Source organism: Rattus norvegicus, chromosome 10, assembly GCF_036323735.1.
Source record: "Rattus norvegicus strain BN/NHsdMcwi chromosome 10, GRCr8, whole genome shotgun sequence".
NCBI lineage: Eukaryota > Metazoa > Chordata > Mammalia > Rodentia > Muridae > Rattus > Rattus norvegicus.
Window position 1 is genome coordinate 35,149,786 of NC_086028.1, and position 17,283 is coordinate 35,167,068.

At 43.2% G+C, this 17,283-nt stretch overlaps 1 protein-coding gene and 1 long non-coding RNA gene across 4 annotated transcripts in view; one reads left to right on the top strand and one right to left on the bottom strand.

The window, feature by feature from the left end:
• The window catches only part of Canx (calnexin), a 33,014-nt gene extending 24,845 nt beyond the window's left edge, over positions 1-8,169 (bottom strand). The window contains 1 exon segment of one of the 3 annotated variants that reach the window (NM_172008.2): positions 7,977-8,072. The gene's annotated coding sequence lies outside the window, so the exon portion shown is untranslated. 3 annotated transcript variants of the gene reach the window in all.
• A 1,310-nt stretch (positions 8,170-9,479) lies between these two features.
• On the top strand, positions 9,480-15,515 carry LOC134480780 (uncharacterized). Its single transcript, XR_010055599.1, has 2 exons — positions 9,480-9,793; positions 15,111-15,515. It is a non-coding gene; the product is annotated as an uncharacterized LOC134480780 (long non-coding RNA).
• Positions 15,516-17,283: the final 1,768 nt, after the last annotated feature.

Consider the following 17,283-nt stretch of genomic DNA (forward strand, 5'->3'; position numbering starts at 1 on the left):
TCACAACCATCTGTAAAGAGATCCGATGCCCTCTTCTGGTGTATCTGAAGACAGCTACAGTGTACTTATATATAATAAATGAATAAATCTTTAAAAAAAAAAAAAAAAAGAAACTAAAGCCATGTAACATGAAAATCTTAAGATCTGAGCCTACTGCAAGGATTTCTTCCCAAAATGGCTTAAGTACATCCATCACTCACCTGAATGTCACACGGCTTTGCCTTTAATGCAAACAATAAAGCCAATAGTGCAGAGGGATGAATAGCATACATACTACATGACACCAGTACTGACTTATGATCCAATTTCTTTAAAAAAAAAGAAAAAAAAAAAAAAGGAAAAAGAAGCTGGTCAATCCCAAGACTGTTTCCCAGCACTCACATAATTGGATACCACGCAAATTCTGTGTTATAATGGGGCCAAAAGAGAAAAATGCATCTGGTGCCTAGCAGTGAGCTTGATACACTGAAATGGTTTGCAACGATACACATCTCTGATCACAGCACTCCAGAGACTAAGCAGAAAGATCAGGAATAACAGAATGAACAAGGCCAGCCTGGGCCACACATGGTTCTCTCTAGAAGAAATAAAACAAGGCCTGGCAAGATAGCTCGGCAAGTAAAGATGCTTTTACCAACAAGGCCAAGTCTGATCCCCAGAACTTATGTGATTGAGAGAACTGGCTCCTGCTAGTTGCCCTCACTCTCACCACACAAGTACTATGACATGTACATGTGTCACCCCTTCCCTGGTTGTTTAAAAAAATAAAGAAAAGCCAAGGCCAAAAAGGGAAAAATTCCAAAAATAAATTACATAAAAGTGAGTATGGTCTGAATATACTCTAAAGAGTAGACCCATGTAAAAGGCTTGGTTTGGGTCTTACTAGGGGAAACTCAGTAGTCAGTGGTTACAACAGATTACCCTGTATTACTTTTCCCACTTTTTAAGTGCTAGGGCTGTCAGTCAGCATTCTATTGCTGAGCTTCATCCCTAACCTTGTTTTTGAGACAGAATCTTCATTATGTAATCCAAGGTAGCCTCAGACTTAATGATAGCCCACCTCCCATCTCCAGGAGCTAGATTAAATTCATGTACCACTGTATCATGAAGAGAGCTTTTGCCAGTTCTGTTATGCATATAATTACTTCAAAACTTTAGGTTTTTTATTTTTAATGTATTACTGAATCATGAGCCCAAGGCTAACAAGTTCCTAGTCATCCAGGGATTCATAGCAAAACTGGCTAAAAGAAAAGAAAAAAACAGGCTGGTAAGAGAGCTCTCGGTGGGTAGACACTGCAAAGACTGACAATCTGAGTTCATTCCCTGGAACCCACATAATAGAAAGAACTCCTGCATCCACCCACACCATGCACACCTATACACACAATAGTAAAACCTTAATTTTATTTTTTATGAATGTCTGCATGCATGTTTCTGTACAATGTGCATCCCCAGAGCCTGTGAAAAATAAGATGATGTCAGATTCCCTGGAACTGCTGCACAATCCACTATATAGGTGCTGGGGACAGAACACAGGTCCTCTCTAGCCCCAATACAATAAATTTAAGCTTAATGAAGTTTAGTCTTTCTCAATTTAGATGGGTTTGAAGAGCTGGGAAAGACACATGTCTATTTCTGAGAATTACTAACCTTAATAGCAAACATGAGGCCAATGACAGACCCTTATCTTAAACAAGGTGAACTACTTGAGGTCTTCTAGCCTCAATGCACACACATGTAGCCACCCATATGAAAGTGCACACACCCATATACATACCCACAGCAAATTTAGGGTATGTATCAATGGTGTAACCTTTGTCTAGCACATGAAAGCCCTAGATTTGCTCTCCAGTAATCAAATGACCATCCACCTGCAATCAATCATAAAACAGACAAGTACAAAGCCAACAAAACACATTATTTGCATTAAGACTCTAGCATGCTCCCCAACTTACCAAAGACAAAAGGACCTAGTTTTTAAGGCCAAAGGGATCTTCAAAACCACCCACCCAATACGCTCATATTTCAGTGCAATCCACCCAGCTTTTAGAAGGGCGAGTTATCTTAAAATGGGAACTTGAGGTTTTATCATTTCACAGTGCTGTGATCAAAACCAGAGCCTTCTGAAAATGAACCCTGCCTCTGAGCTGCATTTCCAGTGTTCAGCTTCAGGTTTTCTATTTTGAAACCTCAAATCCTTATTATCAAGAGGGCTCAGTGGTGGAGAACAGTAACCTGTCCTGTCAAGGAAAACTGTTTTAGTTTCTCCCGCTTCTGGATAACAGCCCATCTACATCCAGTCCCTCCCTCCTCCAGTCTATAGAACTATAGAACTATATGATAGAACTACTGCCCAATGCATATTTTTTTTAATTTTTTTATCAGTTTTTATTTATATAAGTACACTGTAGCCATCTTCAGACACACCAGAAGAGGGCATCAGATCTCATTACAGATGGTTGTGAGCCACCATGTGGTTGCTGGGATTTGAACTCAGGTCCTCTGGAAGAGCAGTCAGTCCTCTTAACCAGTGAGCCATCTCTCCAGCCCGCATATATTTTTAAGATACATTATTTTTTAAATTTCATATCTATGAGTGGATGTCTGCATGTGTGGCCAGGTACCATGTATGTGCATAGTGCCAAGAGGCTAGAAAAGGGCATCAAATTCTCTAGCTCCAGATTTACAGATTGTGAGTTGTGAGTCACCATTTTGGTACTAGGAATTAAAGACAGGTCCTCTTGAAGAGTACCCAGTACTGTTAACCTCTTAGGCATCTCCCCAGCCATCAAAGATTTTATATCTTAAAAGAACTTAAAAACAAATTCAAGCAGGACATGGCTTTGCAGACCCGTAACCCAATACTCAAAGAGGCAGAGGCAGAATGATCACATGTTTGAGGCCAGTTTGTTCTACACTATGAATTCCAGGTCAGCCAGGGCTACATGGTATAATTCTATTTCAAAACTCAAACAAAAAGAAACTTCAACTCTTCTTTCATTTATGAAAATTACAAGAATAGTAAAAGGACCTAATATTCTTGGTTATTCTAAAATAAAAAGCAATTTGTGAAATAGCATGGAATATTTAAAATGTGATTTTTATGGAAGCCATGCATTCATCCTGTTCATTTCAGCATACTAATGTGAGTTTATGTTCAGGCTTGTGTGTACAAAGGACACAGACCTATGTCTTCCTTCATCCTCCTCCACCTTACTTTTTGACACATGGTCTCTAAGAAAACACTACCTGGCCAGTGTGCTCTAGCGTCTCAGTTGTCTCCAGCCCCGAGCACTGAATGCTGACAATCTGAACTCAGGTCTTAATAACAGGGTAAGGGCTGGAGAGATGGCTCAGCAGTTAAGAGCACCGACTGCTCTTCCAGAGGATCTGAGTTCAATTCCCAGCAACTAGATTACATGGTGGCTCACAACCATCTGTAATGAGATCTGGTGCCGTCTTCTGGCCTGCAGTCACATGTGCAGGCAGAATGCTGTACATAAAATAAATAAATCTTTAAAAAAAAATTAACAGGGTAGACACGTCACCATCTCATTTGACATAGTCTCTTAAAAAAACTTTTGGTCTTAAAAAACTTAGGTCGTGGCAAGGAATACTTTAGGTGGCCTAAAAAACCCATATAAATTCTAGGGGTTTCTATTACTATTTTATATATTCTGCCCAATATGTTTATAAACACATGTTCAAATCACAATTCCTGGTTAGCTACTCAATAATGTGGGTCAACTGCTAATCTCTGGGCCTGGATTTCTTCTCTAAACCAATACTAACTTCTACTGTAGAATTGCTGACTAGGTTAAACGTATCTCAAGTGCTTATGAGGAAGTCTGTTTTAGTGACAGTTACTAGATATTGCTAATATTTCTACTTGTTGATTTTTAATGAATTTTAAAGCAAGTACTCTAAACTTTATTTGGGGGAAAATATAAGCACCTAGTTGTATTTATTACTTATGTGGAAGTCAGAGGGTGACTTCCAGGAGTCAGTGTCTTCTTTCCACCAAGTAGCACCCAGCAATGGCACCCATCAGGCCTGGTAGCAAATATCCTGACCCTCTTACCATTTTTCCACTATTTGTGTATGTTTGCCTTCAGATTTTACTACTGCTTACACCTTGTCAAAATTTAAAATATGGGCTAGAGAGATGACTCAGATATTAAAGGTGCTTACCGCCCTTGCAGAGGACCTGATACCCACAGTAAGTGGCTTACACAATCACCCATAACTCCACTCTCGGGGATTCTGCACTCATGTGTGTATATACACATAGAAACACACGATTAAAAAAATATATATACAACTTTTTAAAAAAGGCCAGAGAGGGGTCTGAAGGGATGGCTCAGTGGTTAAGAGCACTGACTGCTCTTCCAATGCCGAGTTCAATTCCCAGCAACCACATGGTGGCTCACAACCATCTGTAATGAGATCTGGTGCCTCTTGTGACCTGCAGGCATACATAAATAAATCTTTAGAAAAAAAAGGATAAAAAAATAAAAAATAAAAAAAAAAAAAGGCCAGAGAGAAGGCATAGAGGGGAAAGGTACTTGTCAAGAAGCCTAAATGCTGGGGCTGGGGATTTAGCTCAGTGGTAGAGCGCTTGCCTAGGAAGGCCCTGGGTTCGGTCCCCAGCTCCGAAAAAAAGAACAAAAAGAAGCCTAAATGCCACAGCACAAGCACACACAAACAAAAAACAAAACATCTTGTGAGAATTATAACATTTAATAGGGAAAAATACAGCTGTAAATGCTCATCTATTAAATAATAAAAAATATGCATGATTACACACTCCTGTAGTCCCTGAATTTGGATGATTAAGTGAACCCAGAAATTCAAGATTACCTTGGCAGTCAGGAGATACAGCTGAGTAGTAGACTAAGTTCAAGGCTCTAGATTCCATCCTTAGCATTTGGGGGTGGGGTGGAGTGGGAGTGGGAGGAGGGAGACACCTGGGAAACAGTGTGATCTGTGATCCGCTCTATCAATGAGATCTGTAATACCTTACTCACAGGTCAGATTTCGGGTTTTTGCTTTCATGTGCTGGGAGTAAAGCCCTTGGTCTCAAACTTGCTAAGCAAGCGTTATACCCACCTTCTTGGATCTCTTTTCATTAACAGAAACATAGAAATAATCTGTTTCTTGAGACAGGGTTTCTCTGTACAGTCTTGGATGTCCTGGAACTCACTCTGTAGACTAGGCTGGTCTTGAACTCAGAGAGAAATCTATCCTCATGCAGAGATCAAAGGTGAGCCACTACCACACCATCCATCTACTAAATTTTTTTAATTAACTTTTTTCATATTAATTCACTTTAAGATGTGAATACCCAGGATGGAGAGGTGGTTCAGTTCCCAGATGGGCAGCTTATGACAGTCTGTAATTCCAACACCAGGGAATATAATGCCCTTTTCTGGCCTCCACGGGCACCCATGAATATATTGTATATAATTATACCTATATACACATAAAAATGTTTTTAAATATATCTTTTATAAGATTAAAAAATATATATATACAACTTTTTAAAAAAGGCCAGAGAGGGGTCTGAAGGGATGGCTCAGTGGTTAAGAGCACTGACTGCTCTTCCAGAGGCCGAGTTCAATTCCCAGCAACCACATGGTGGCTCACAACCATCTGTAATGAGATCTGGTGCCTCTTGTGACCTGCAGGCATACATAAATAAATCTTTAGAAAAAAAAAGGATAAAAAAATAAAAAATTAAAAAAAGGCCAGAGGGAAGATGTGATTTCATGCACATAAGTATACTGTCCTCAGACACACCAGAAGAGAGCATTGGATCCCATTAGAGATGACTGTGAGCCACCATGTGGTTGCTGGGAATTGAACTCAGGACCTCTGGAAGAGCAGCCAGTGCTCCCAACTGCTGAGCATCTCTCCCGACCTAAATAAATCTTAACGAGATTTTTAAAAAGACATTAATACCACAATATGAAAATTTTCTAGATTCTTTAAAAAAGGAAATTTTTCAGAGCTGAAGACATAGCTCTGGTTAAAAGCACTGGCTGCTCTTCCAGAGGACCCAGGTTTGATCCCCAGCACCAACATGATGGTTCACACACATTGGTACACATACATACATGCAGGCAAAACACGCATACACCAAAAATTAGATAAATAAGCCTAAAAATTCTTACCTAGCACTTGTAGCAATAACAAAGCATTTAATAAGCATGTTCCTAATGAGTTTTACAGTAAGTTATACAGACTACAACTATCTTTGGTTGGCACTTTACTTCTTAGGACTTTTTATGAGCTGCCAATTCTATTTGCCCATTTCCTTATACTTTCCAAAGCAGTTTCTTAGTAGCTGCCCCCTCAAAGGTAAAGCAAGTAGGAGACTCATTCCCATTTATAAAGGACAGGAAGCAAAGCTACTATGCTGGACACTGTATTCTGCAGTTATGCTTACCAACTGCCACTCTACTCCCTTCAAGTTCTCTGGCAGGGCAAGTGACCTCTCCAGGACATGGATGCAAGGTGTGTTGTCAAGATGCACGTGCCTTGTGGCCCTTGAAAGATTACAGAGCTAATTGCACTGTTAAGATAGCAAGGCGGAGACACCCATTTTTCAGACAGCTCAGTAAACTCCTATTGTGGATAGTTCACTTCTATAAACAGTTCTTCAGGGCCTGGCTCACTTGTGTACCCTGCCTGGCCTGTAAGCTTAATTACAGCTCAAGTACAAAATGAGAATCGATTCCGTTCGTGTCCTTTCAAATGGTACTAGAAAATATACTAAGATTTTTCAGATAACCCAATTATTTCTCCCTTTAAAAAGGGGGAGGATTATTTAAAAAACAGGCAGAATCTTCCATTTCCTCAGGGTAAAGAAACCGTAGCTCATCTCTGTCAAGCATTTAATATTCAGTTCGGTTTAACTTCACACAACCAGCAATCACTAATGTCATGACCAGCAGTTAATATACAAGGTGTCATTAATGTGCCCTCAGGACTTAACATAAAAATTAGTATATCAGTGTAATGACCAAAGCATTCACTCCGACTACAAGAAGCCAGTGCAATTACTACTCCTTGAACCTTTACTATACATCCAATTTCTCATTCCCATTACCTTTTAATACAAGACCAGCCATTCTGTCTACTCCTAGGGGACTGAGCCATAAAGTAGAAAATCTCCCAAATCCCACTTCCCCCGATAAACTGCAGTTAGGAGCTTGCACCAGGACTTTTAACCTTAACTAAGAAACCCAAACTGTCTAGTCCTCAGTTACAATCCGAACTGGATTAGAACTACCTGTATGACCTTGGGCCAGTCATTTCAAACTTCTAGGCCTCAGTTTCCTACACTCACTAACTGAACTTTCGCTTGTATTTCCTGCTTTTAAGGTCCAGTGAATACCCTCACTGGATCACTATCTATCATCACCGAATAGGCAGGTGCTTTAATAGTTAAGCCTTAAGTTTCTCAAGCGGTACACGTTCTAGTACATTCTACTCCCTCATCGGGGTGCTATGGTCCAGACTTCGCTTTGGACATATTATTTTCTAATATTGAAACTGTAACGCTTATCTCTATGGATTTACTTCACCTTTCCCTACTATTTGGGCTACCTACTAGGCCTAATTCTAATACTACACCTATACCGGATTACTCAGTCCACCTCTGGGTGGGCCAGGACAGGGCCTAAGAAAACTCTAGAACCAAAGCCATAGGAAGTAGTTAGCTTTCTCAGAGGTCAAGGGAAACCCCAGGACACCTGCCACGCCTCCCGACCCCGGCGGCGCTGCCCAGACCAGTCTCTCTAACCCTGCCGCTCTCCTCATTGCTCTGAGCGTCCGCCCGGGCCTGCGCCACTCGAATGCCCGCCGGACCCTCAGCCGTCGAGATTCCTGCCACGCCCGACCCCCTCCGCCGCGCCGCCGCTCACCCAGACTCGTCCCAGGCCTGAGGTCCCCGCACACGCTTCCCGTCTCACCTCGAGCCTCCCGGGGACCACTGGCGGCTCCCTCACCTTCTCCCACCCGCACACCGGGCCCCGTGCTGCAGTGGAGACAGCGGCAGAGGCGGCCCGACCGTCACGTGCCGCAGAACTAAGAGGCCTCGGCTACCGCCGCCGCGCGAGCGAGCCCCACCGCACGAAGCCCAACCCCGCGTCCGCCCCTCGTTCCTGAGTGGCTACAACAAACGTCAACTCCCGTCCCTTTGCGCAAGATCTGAGAATCTATTGGTAGATACGGCCATCGCTCAAAGCTCTTTCCCATACGCCCCCTAGGGCTATTCTTCGTGGAGCGTGATGATTGGACAAGAGTGAGGCAGGAAGTGGTTGCTGATTGGGTATGAGGAAAGAAGGCGGCCGTCACCAAACGGGCGGGTGCGCGGGCCGGAGGGCGGGCGGATTTGGCGTGCGTCCTCGCGTGGGTCGACCTGGTTCCTCAGGGCCGGTGTGTTGGTGGCCATCCAAAAGACACCTTTTCCCACCCATTGAGTTAGAAACCCTGTTCCAATCCTGTCTGGGACCTATGCCCTTCATCAGAAATGGTGAGAGGTCAGGCCAGTGTGCTTATGCAGCGAATGAGATCCCTCTGGGCAGCAGACACTGTCTTGCGGAGTCATCGCCCTGAACCTGGGACCTTTTTACCTAACAAAACACTATCTAGAGTCACAATCATGCAACATGAACTCACCTTCCCATGTTCCCGTGCTGTTTCAGGCGTTAAAATCAGACATACTCTAGCGACAGGGTGATGCCATGTGCAGATTTAAAATAGCCATTTCGTAACCCACTCCTTTTTCAATATGGTGAAAACGCTGTAAGATTGAAGTGGCTATGGATTTGGCTATGTCTTTGAAAATCCTGATCGCTCCTGGTTGTGTTTGGTGACCCAAAGCTTTGACTACTGGAGAAAGAAACAGATTTTTATCATCTATGTAACTACATATGAAACCAGCTTTGTTCCTGCTACCCCAAGAGAAAGGCAGTTAAGGATTTGATGTTTAGGTCAATTTAGTAACCGCCAATTCTCCCTAATTTTAAAGAAGAAAATCCCTTTCCTTATTTGCCTTATAAAGAGCATGTTTAAAAAAAATGAAGCCAGGTTGGCACATGCTTTAGTCCCAGTTCTTAGGTATTTAGGAGGCTAAGGCAGAAGAATCCCCTTAAGGATCTGGATAGAGAGAGCTCAGTGATCAAGAGCACTTGCTCTTCCAGAGAACTCAGGTTCAGTTCCCATCACTCACAACTGCCTGTAATTCCAGTTCCAGGGGATTTTATGCTGCCTCGAATCCAATGACAGCGGACATTACATAAGTACACATAATTTATACACACACACACACACACACACACACACGCGCGCGCGCGCGTAAGTACACATAATTTACACACACACACACACACGCGCGCGCGCGCGCGCGCGCGCGTGTGTGTGTGTGTGTGTGTGTGTGTGTGTGTGTGTGTGTGTGTGTGTATTTAAATTTGTTTAGGATGGGTGTTCTGGCTTGTGTTACCCAAGATGGCATTGAATTTAAGAGAACAAAAAAAAAATCCTGCAGAGAGGTGTTAAAATATGTCAGTACTGAAGGAGTAGAGGAGTTGAGGCAGAACTTTTCTAAGAAAGAGAAAGAGGTGAGACTTGGCCTGAACCTCATAGATATGCAAATTTTCTGTAGGTGGAGTTGGAAAGAAGTTCTTAAGATGAGAAAACTCTACAGAAAAGCAAGAAAGCGGCTCTCGGGTGTTTGGGAGATCTATATACAAAAAACGTTTTGAGGGCCATGGGGACGACTCAGCAGGTAAGGACACTTGCCACCAAGCCTGACGACCTGAATTTGATTCCCAGAACTCAACATGGTAGAAGAAGAGAATTGAGATGTACTCTGATCTCTACACAAATTCACATACACACAATAATAAATGTGAAATTCTAATAAAAATGAGAACATGATGGCCCCAAACTGTACAGTCCACTAACAGACTGGGAACCTCAGTTTTCTGACCCTTTCATGGTGTGTCATTATAGAATATTAGTTTCCTTTGAGATTCAGTTTGTCCAATAGCTTAAGGAAGTTAGTAAATATATACCTTCAAGTCAATTAGTGTTAACCTGAGTAGACCTTAGGGATTGATAAACCTTATTCATCCAACACATGTTGTTATTTATCTAAAATTTTCTAGAAGCTTAGTGTTGAACAGTCAGCAAAGATATAAGTGATTAGACATAAATCTCTAAGTCTTAACTCTTTCTCCCCCGACCCTTCCACTGAAACCACTTCCAATATCTTCCTCCTCAATCTCTTTTACTTGATTAGATCCTATTGCAAGCAATAGCACTCATGTTTCCACACAATTTTGTCTCACTGGCTACACTAGTATTGGTCATTTCTCTCTACACACACTAATTGGACACTGTCAAATTAATTGGTTGAAAATAAAGCTTATTTTGTCACAGATACTTTAAATATTTTGCATTGACCACATAGATTTCTTTTAGTTGCTTGTTCATGAAACTTCCTCAATTTTCTTTTTTTAAGGTTTATTTATTTATTATATATAATCACACTGTAGTTGTCTTTAGACACACGAGAAGAGGGCATCAGATCTCATTACAGATGGTTATGAGCCACCATGTGGTTGCTAGAATTTGAACTCAGGACCTCAGGAAGAGCAGTCAGTGCCCTTAACCACTGAGCCATCTCTCCAGCCCCGGAGGCATTTTCTTAATTGAGGTTCCTCCCCTCAAATGACTTTAGCTTGTATTAAGGTGACATAAAACTAGTCAGCCCAGTGGCAAATGCCTTTACCTGCTGAGCCATCTAAACTGTCTCTCATGTTTTTATTTTTTTTGATAGACTTCGATATAAAGGCCAAGCTGGCCTTGAATTTGAAATCTTCCTGCCTCAGCCTCCTTAGGACACACACACACACACACACACACACACACACAGAGGAATGCACGGGTGCTCACACACTTACATGTGTAGCTATGTCAAAGACACGTGAAGCAGAAAAGAATACCGACTCACCTTACGCCATCCCAACCTGGCACTTGCAATGGAGGCTGTCCTTTCCTCTGGAGCCATCTGACCCCTGCTTGCTCTTCCCTTCCCTCACTAAACACTTGTGCTTCCAGTTACTGGTTGAGGAAGGATCTTCCAGTGTAGTGCTGGCTAACCAGAAACACGATGTGTAACTGTGACCGGCCTTGAACTTGCCTCCTGATTCTGGGATTCCAGAACTGATCTTGAGCAGGGTTGCACCTACAGCCCCTTCCCCTCCTTCCCCCTACACACACACCCTACACACACACCCTACACACACCCCCTACACACACCCATTACACACACCCTACACACACCCCCTACACACACCCATTACACACACACCCTACACACCCCCTACACACACACACACACACTTGTGCCTACTAAATAAGCACTGCCACAGACACATGCATACAGGCAGGCTGTTCTAAACGTTACGTGCAGGTAGAGGCCATTTGCATCTGCCATCTGCCACTGCACCGGTGTGAAGGCCAGCGACCAGCGTGCAAGAAAATCGCTCTCTCCTTTTGTTTTTCGTTTGTTGGTGTTGTTTGCTTATTTTGGGTTTTCGAGACAGGGTTTCTCTGTGTACTCCTGACTGACCTCGAACACTCTCTGTAGACCAGGCTGGCCTCACACTCAACACATCTATTCTCTCCTACAATGTGGGTATCAGGATCAAACTTAGGACATCGGATTTGACATCTGGCACCTTTGTCGCCCCAAGTCACCTCTTTGTCCCTTATTAACTTATTTAGAGACAGGGTCTCAGGTATACTGGGCTAGCCTCGGACTCAGTCTGTATCTGATGATGATCTTGAACATCTAATCTTCCTTCCTTCACCTCCTAAGTGCTGGCATGAGATACCATATGGTTTATGCAGTGCTGGGGATGGAACCCTGGCCTTCTGTGCGTTAAGTATGCATCCTATCGACTGAGGACTTCGTGGTCTATAAGTTTAAGAATTGTTTCATATACATGGACTGGGGGGTGCACATGCAGGAGTATAGGAAGTCAGAAGACAACTTTGAGAAGTCTGCTCTCTCCTTCCACCATTTATGCCGGTCCCAGTGATTTGAACTCTGTTCACTACACTTGTGCAAGTACCTTACCCATTGACCCATCTGCCAACTCTTTGATCTGTGGTTTAAAGTTTGCTCTACCTTTCCATGATTTTGAAAGTGTACAGAACGTACCATGAGATCACTATCATTGTCACAACAAAGAACATTCCCACTAGCCAAATGCTCGTGATGTGTTTTTTGACTACCAATGGGACATCTTTTTTTAATGAATGAGGCAATTTATTAACCCAGCATCCTTTATTCTAATATTTCTTGCCGGCAGCTGCCACCTGTCCAGCGATTCTGTCCAGATCTCTCTGTCCCTGAGGTGTTAACTTGCGGCCCATCTTGGTCCTTTTCCACTATTTTCAGCCCCTCCAGGGCTTGGAGGACCCGGCGGGCCACACTCTTAGAGCCTCTGCTGAAGTGGCTGGGCCTGACACCGTTCCTCCTCCGTAGATTTTGTTCATGGAACCAACAACCCCCACACTACCACGGAGGTAGAGGTGCTGTGCTGGGGGAGCCGCTGGTGTGTAGAACCAGTTCTCATCTATGGGGCAAGCCCTTTATGTTTGGCCAACCCAACTTGACTGTGGCCACCCATTCGGGGACTTTCAGCTTCCCGGACTTTTTGAGGAAGGCTGCCAGAGTTCTGACTAACTCCTGCTGGTTAACGTCTTTTACAGTAACTCCAGGCATCCTGCAGCCTCTGCGCGCACGCTGCCAGCCAGGGGAAAGGGCGGGGACATCTTTTTTTACAGACATCACTTGTCAGTTCAATTCTGTCCTGATGCTATCCAATTACAAACCAGGATCCATATGCTCAGTCTCACGAGACTGTATTCCCTTCGATGAGACCTGCAAATAGGAGGCCAGGATGCCCAGCCACATTTCCGGACTGACTTACAAATTTGAGGATTTTAACAAGCTCCTCTCAGGGTGCATAATCTGCTAAATAGAATAAGCCCAGAACTCAGAGAGGTGCCTTGTACGTATTTACTGGTTTACACTAAAGGATCCCGCTCAAGAACAGCCAAATGAAGAGATACATGGAGCAAAAGAGGGGTGATAGGTCGTGTACTTGAAGCTCCCATGCCCTCTGTGTGCGCACTACTCTCCTTGTACCTCAGTTGTTGACTGAGTAGAAAATTCTCCTAATTTTATGTGCTAGGGTTTTGTATGTTGGGATTTTTTTTGTTTGGGGGATTTTAGGGAGGCAGGGGCGAAGGGGTCATTACACAGGAATCACAAGCTATCACTAGCTACAGGTGACTGAACTCAGTCTCCAAGACGTCTCTTCTCCCCTGGAGTGAGAGTGGAGAGTTCTGAAGCAGTGTTCACAGGGGTGTTTCATTCGTTACCAGCCCCCATGACGAAACTGTCTAGAGTCCATCAGTAGACATCTCACCCAAGCAAACTCTAGAGAGACTGAAGTACAAAAGATAGGACTCAAAACACATTTCTCACCTCAAAGGGAAGTTCATTCTGGAGTCAAACATGAGTAACCATCCCCATGGAAACAGATTTAGGTTACCCCAACCTACCTGCTTGCTGAAGGTTTTATAGTAACGGAACAACAACAAAACCCATAAATCAAGATTCTTCAAATGCATGGTTAGAAACATCAGGTAGACGACTACAGCAGCTCGGAGGAAATCTCTGTTCTAGGCCTCAGATGTTATAGAATGACAATCTTATAGAAGGGGGGGGTCTTGCTGGTACATTCTAAAAGGACTTACTCAGGATTACACAGAGAGGTAGGCAATAAATGACTCATTTAAAGAGCTAAATATATCCCAAGAGAATCCGGCTCCCCACCTAGGAAACACTTTGACTCTACGCAGTCACAGAAGTTTTAACCAGTCGATTTGCTTTGTAGAATGTTTACTGTTAAGTATGGCTTTGGGTGGGGGGGAGGGTTCGATTCCCTTCTATCGCCCAGGAAGTCAAAGGCTTTAGGACTGTGTGGTAGGAAGAGTTTTTTACTACAATTCACCCTGTTCTGGGTCTCTTCCTGACACCAGCATCAGGAAAGCTGAGCTGCTTCTACAGGCGAGATCTGTCTCTTGTAGAACTTTATAAACAGGAAATCATCCGTAGCCTTTCCTTACCAAGGTTCTGCTAAGATCTCTGCTGCCTCAACTAACTTCACTCCAAAATCAGTAAATGGGAAATTCCAGAAATAAAAATAACCAGTTTTTAAAAACTATTTATTTGATATATGTGAGTACACTGTAGCTGTCTTCAGACGCACCAGAAGAGGGCATTGTATCCCATTACAGATGGTTGTGAGCCACCATGTGGGTGCTGGGAATTGAACTCAGGACCTCTGGAAGAACAGTCAGTGCTCTTAACCCCTGAGCCGTCTCTCCAGTCCCAAAATAACCAATTTTTAAATGACTTGTATTACAGTATAGTTACAGTTATCCTACTATTAGCTATTGTTGTTAAGTTCTTATTCTATCCATACATTGACCTACCACGAGTATGGGTGTATGGGCTTTTAACAAAAATAAATATAAACGTTTTAGAAGTATCCAAGGTTCCAAGCAAGGCATGTGAGGAATACCTCAGAACACATTCCAGAGAGATGGCAGATAACCGTGCAGTATTTTGTATTTGGCTCTTAGGGTTTTTTACATTGTGTGTGTGTGTGTGTGTGTGTGTGTGTGTGTGTGTGTGTGTGTACATGCACTGGTGTGTTATGAATCATGCATGAAGAAAATAGAACAACTATGTAGGAGTCAGTTCTCTCCTCCTACCATATAGGCTCCAGGGCTTGAATTTAGATTATCAGCACTGGCAGCAATCATCCTTACTTGATGAGCCCTCTTGCCAACCCTTCTTCTTTTTTTTTTTCTTTTTTATTTATTTATTTATTTTTTGTATTTTGTGATTCTAGGCAGTCTTTCAATCAGCATATTATTTTAGAATCCTTGCTTATACTGTAAATCTTCATCAGAACTTTTCTTTCTCTCTCTTCCTTTTCTTTCTTTTTTAATAGAAAGAGAAGCATTGTGACATTGTGCTTGATGGTACAGCTTTGGACTGGCATGGAGTCAGAGCCCATCAGTGACCCGATGGCACCTCACATGATAGAGAATGAAGAAAACAACTATGAAACAGAAGAAGCCCACGGCCTCCATGAGGGCAGAGCCCAGAAGGGCAGAGGAAAGGAGCCTCTGCTTGAGCTACGGTTCCTCACACAGCCAATAATCAAGCTCCCAAACACCGTTCCAGTGCCAGTCCCTGACCCAGCTGCACCAACTGTGTCAATACCCCAGGAGACAACACTGGTCAGGAACCCCTGTCTGGCCCCCTGGAGGAGTCTGCCTTCTCAGAAGGGAAGCAGACACAGGCCTGATTAGACTTGTGCTACAAAATGGTCAGAACTGGAGAAAGGAGCAGAGTCCTGGTGGTCTCCATTTTTCCTTTTTTCTTTCTTTTCTTCTATTTTTTTTTTAAGATAGGGGCTCAAGCCAGGCATGGTAGTGAAACCTTTAATCCCAGCACTTGAGAGGTAGAGGCAGGCAGATCTCTAAGTTTAAGGCTATCCTGGTTCCAAAACAGCCAGGGTTACACAGGGAAACCCTGTCTCAAAAAAAGAGGGGAGGGGGACAAGGCCTCACTATGTAGCCCTTTCCAGCCTGGAGCTTGCTATATAGACCAGGTTGGCCTCAAATTTAAAGAGATCCACCTGTTTCTACATCACAAGTGCTGAGATTAAAGGTGGGCACCACCACCAAATATACATTCTTTTTTTTTTTTTCTTTTTTACGGAGCTGGGGACCGAACCCAGGGCCTTGTGTTTGCTAGGCAAGCACTCTACCACTGAGCTAAATCCCCAACCCCCAAAATATACATTCTTTTTTTTTTTTATAAATTTATTTATTATATATACTATAGCTGTCTTCAGATACACCAGAAGAGGGCATCAGATCTCCTTACAGATGGTTGTGAGCCACCATGTGGTTGCTGGGAATTGAACTCATGACCTCTGGAAGACCAGTTGGGTGCTTTTTTTTTTTTTTTTTTTTATTCTTTTTTTCGGAGCTGGGGACCGAACCCAGGGCCTTGCGCTTCCTAGGCAAGCGCTCTACCACTGAGCTAAATCCCCAGCCCCAAAATATACATTCTTAAATAGATGTTTTTCATGTTTTGTGCATGGAGGGTTACACACTTGCCACCATGTGAATGTGGAGATCAGGGGACAACTTACAGGAGTCAGTTCTTTCTTTCCACTCTGTGGATTCCAGGGATTGAACTCAAGTTGTCAGGCTGGGGTGAGGTCAAATGCCTTTACCCACTAAGCCAATCTCTCTCTCTCTCTCTCTCTCTCTCTCTCTCTCTCTCTCTCTCTCTCTCTCTCTCTGCATATTTGTATGCGTACCCCATCGAAGTCAGAAGAGGGCATCTGATACCCTGGGAATGTCTGTGAGTCACCATTTGGGTGCTGTGAACTGAATTCATGTCTTCTACAAGAGCAGCAAGTGCTCCTAAATGCCGAGCCATCTCCTCAGCCCTAAAACTGTGTGTTCTAGCACAGCAGGTTACTACATGTTTATTATCCCAGAAGCTGGGAGGTGGAGGCTCAATGGTCATTTCAGTCCAAGAGTTTGAGACCAGCCTGCACAGTACAGGAAGAACCTATCTCAAACAGTATTAAAATAAGTGGGAAAGTGTAAATCAGGTGTTACACAGGTTTGGAATTCCAGTCCTCAGGAGACAGACGAAGTTGCAGGATACTTAATCACAATATAAACCCCAAGATTGTGTTATTTACTGAAAACCTGTCTCTAGTTGTAGTGCGGCTCAATCCTTAGTACACACCTTTAGTCCCAAACAATGAAGTTAAAGTTAGTTTGTAGAAGGAAGCACCCATGTTTGAAAGTGATGTCTAATTGAATAGACAGACAAAATAGCAAATCAGAGAAAGATTTGACAGAATAGAATATGCCCAACTCTCATTAGAAAGGGAGATGACTTGAGGGGCAGTATATATGGTGAGGAGACATTTTTACCAGCACAGTTGTAAAGAGACAGCTGCAGAGAGAGAACGAGCTAGACACAGGTGAAGACAGAACAAGCCAGAGAATGAGAAGGAGCCAGAAGATTACAACAGATTGCCAGAGTTATTGTGAAGCTAATTAGCCAACCAGAGATCAGAAGTGAGCTTA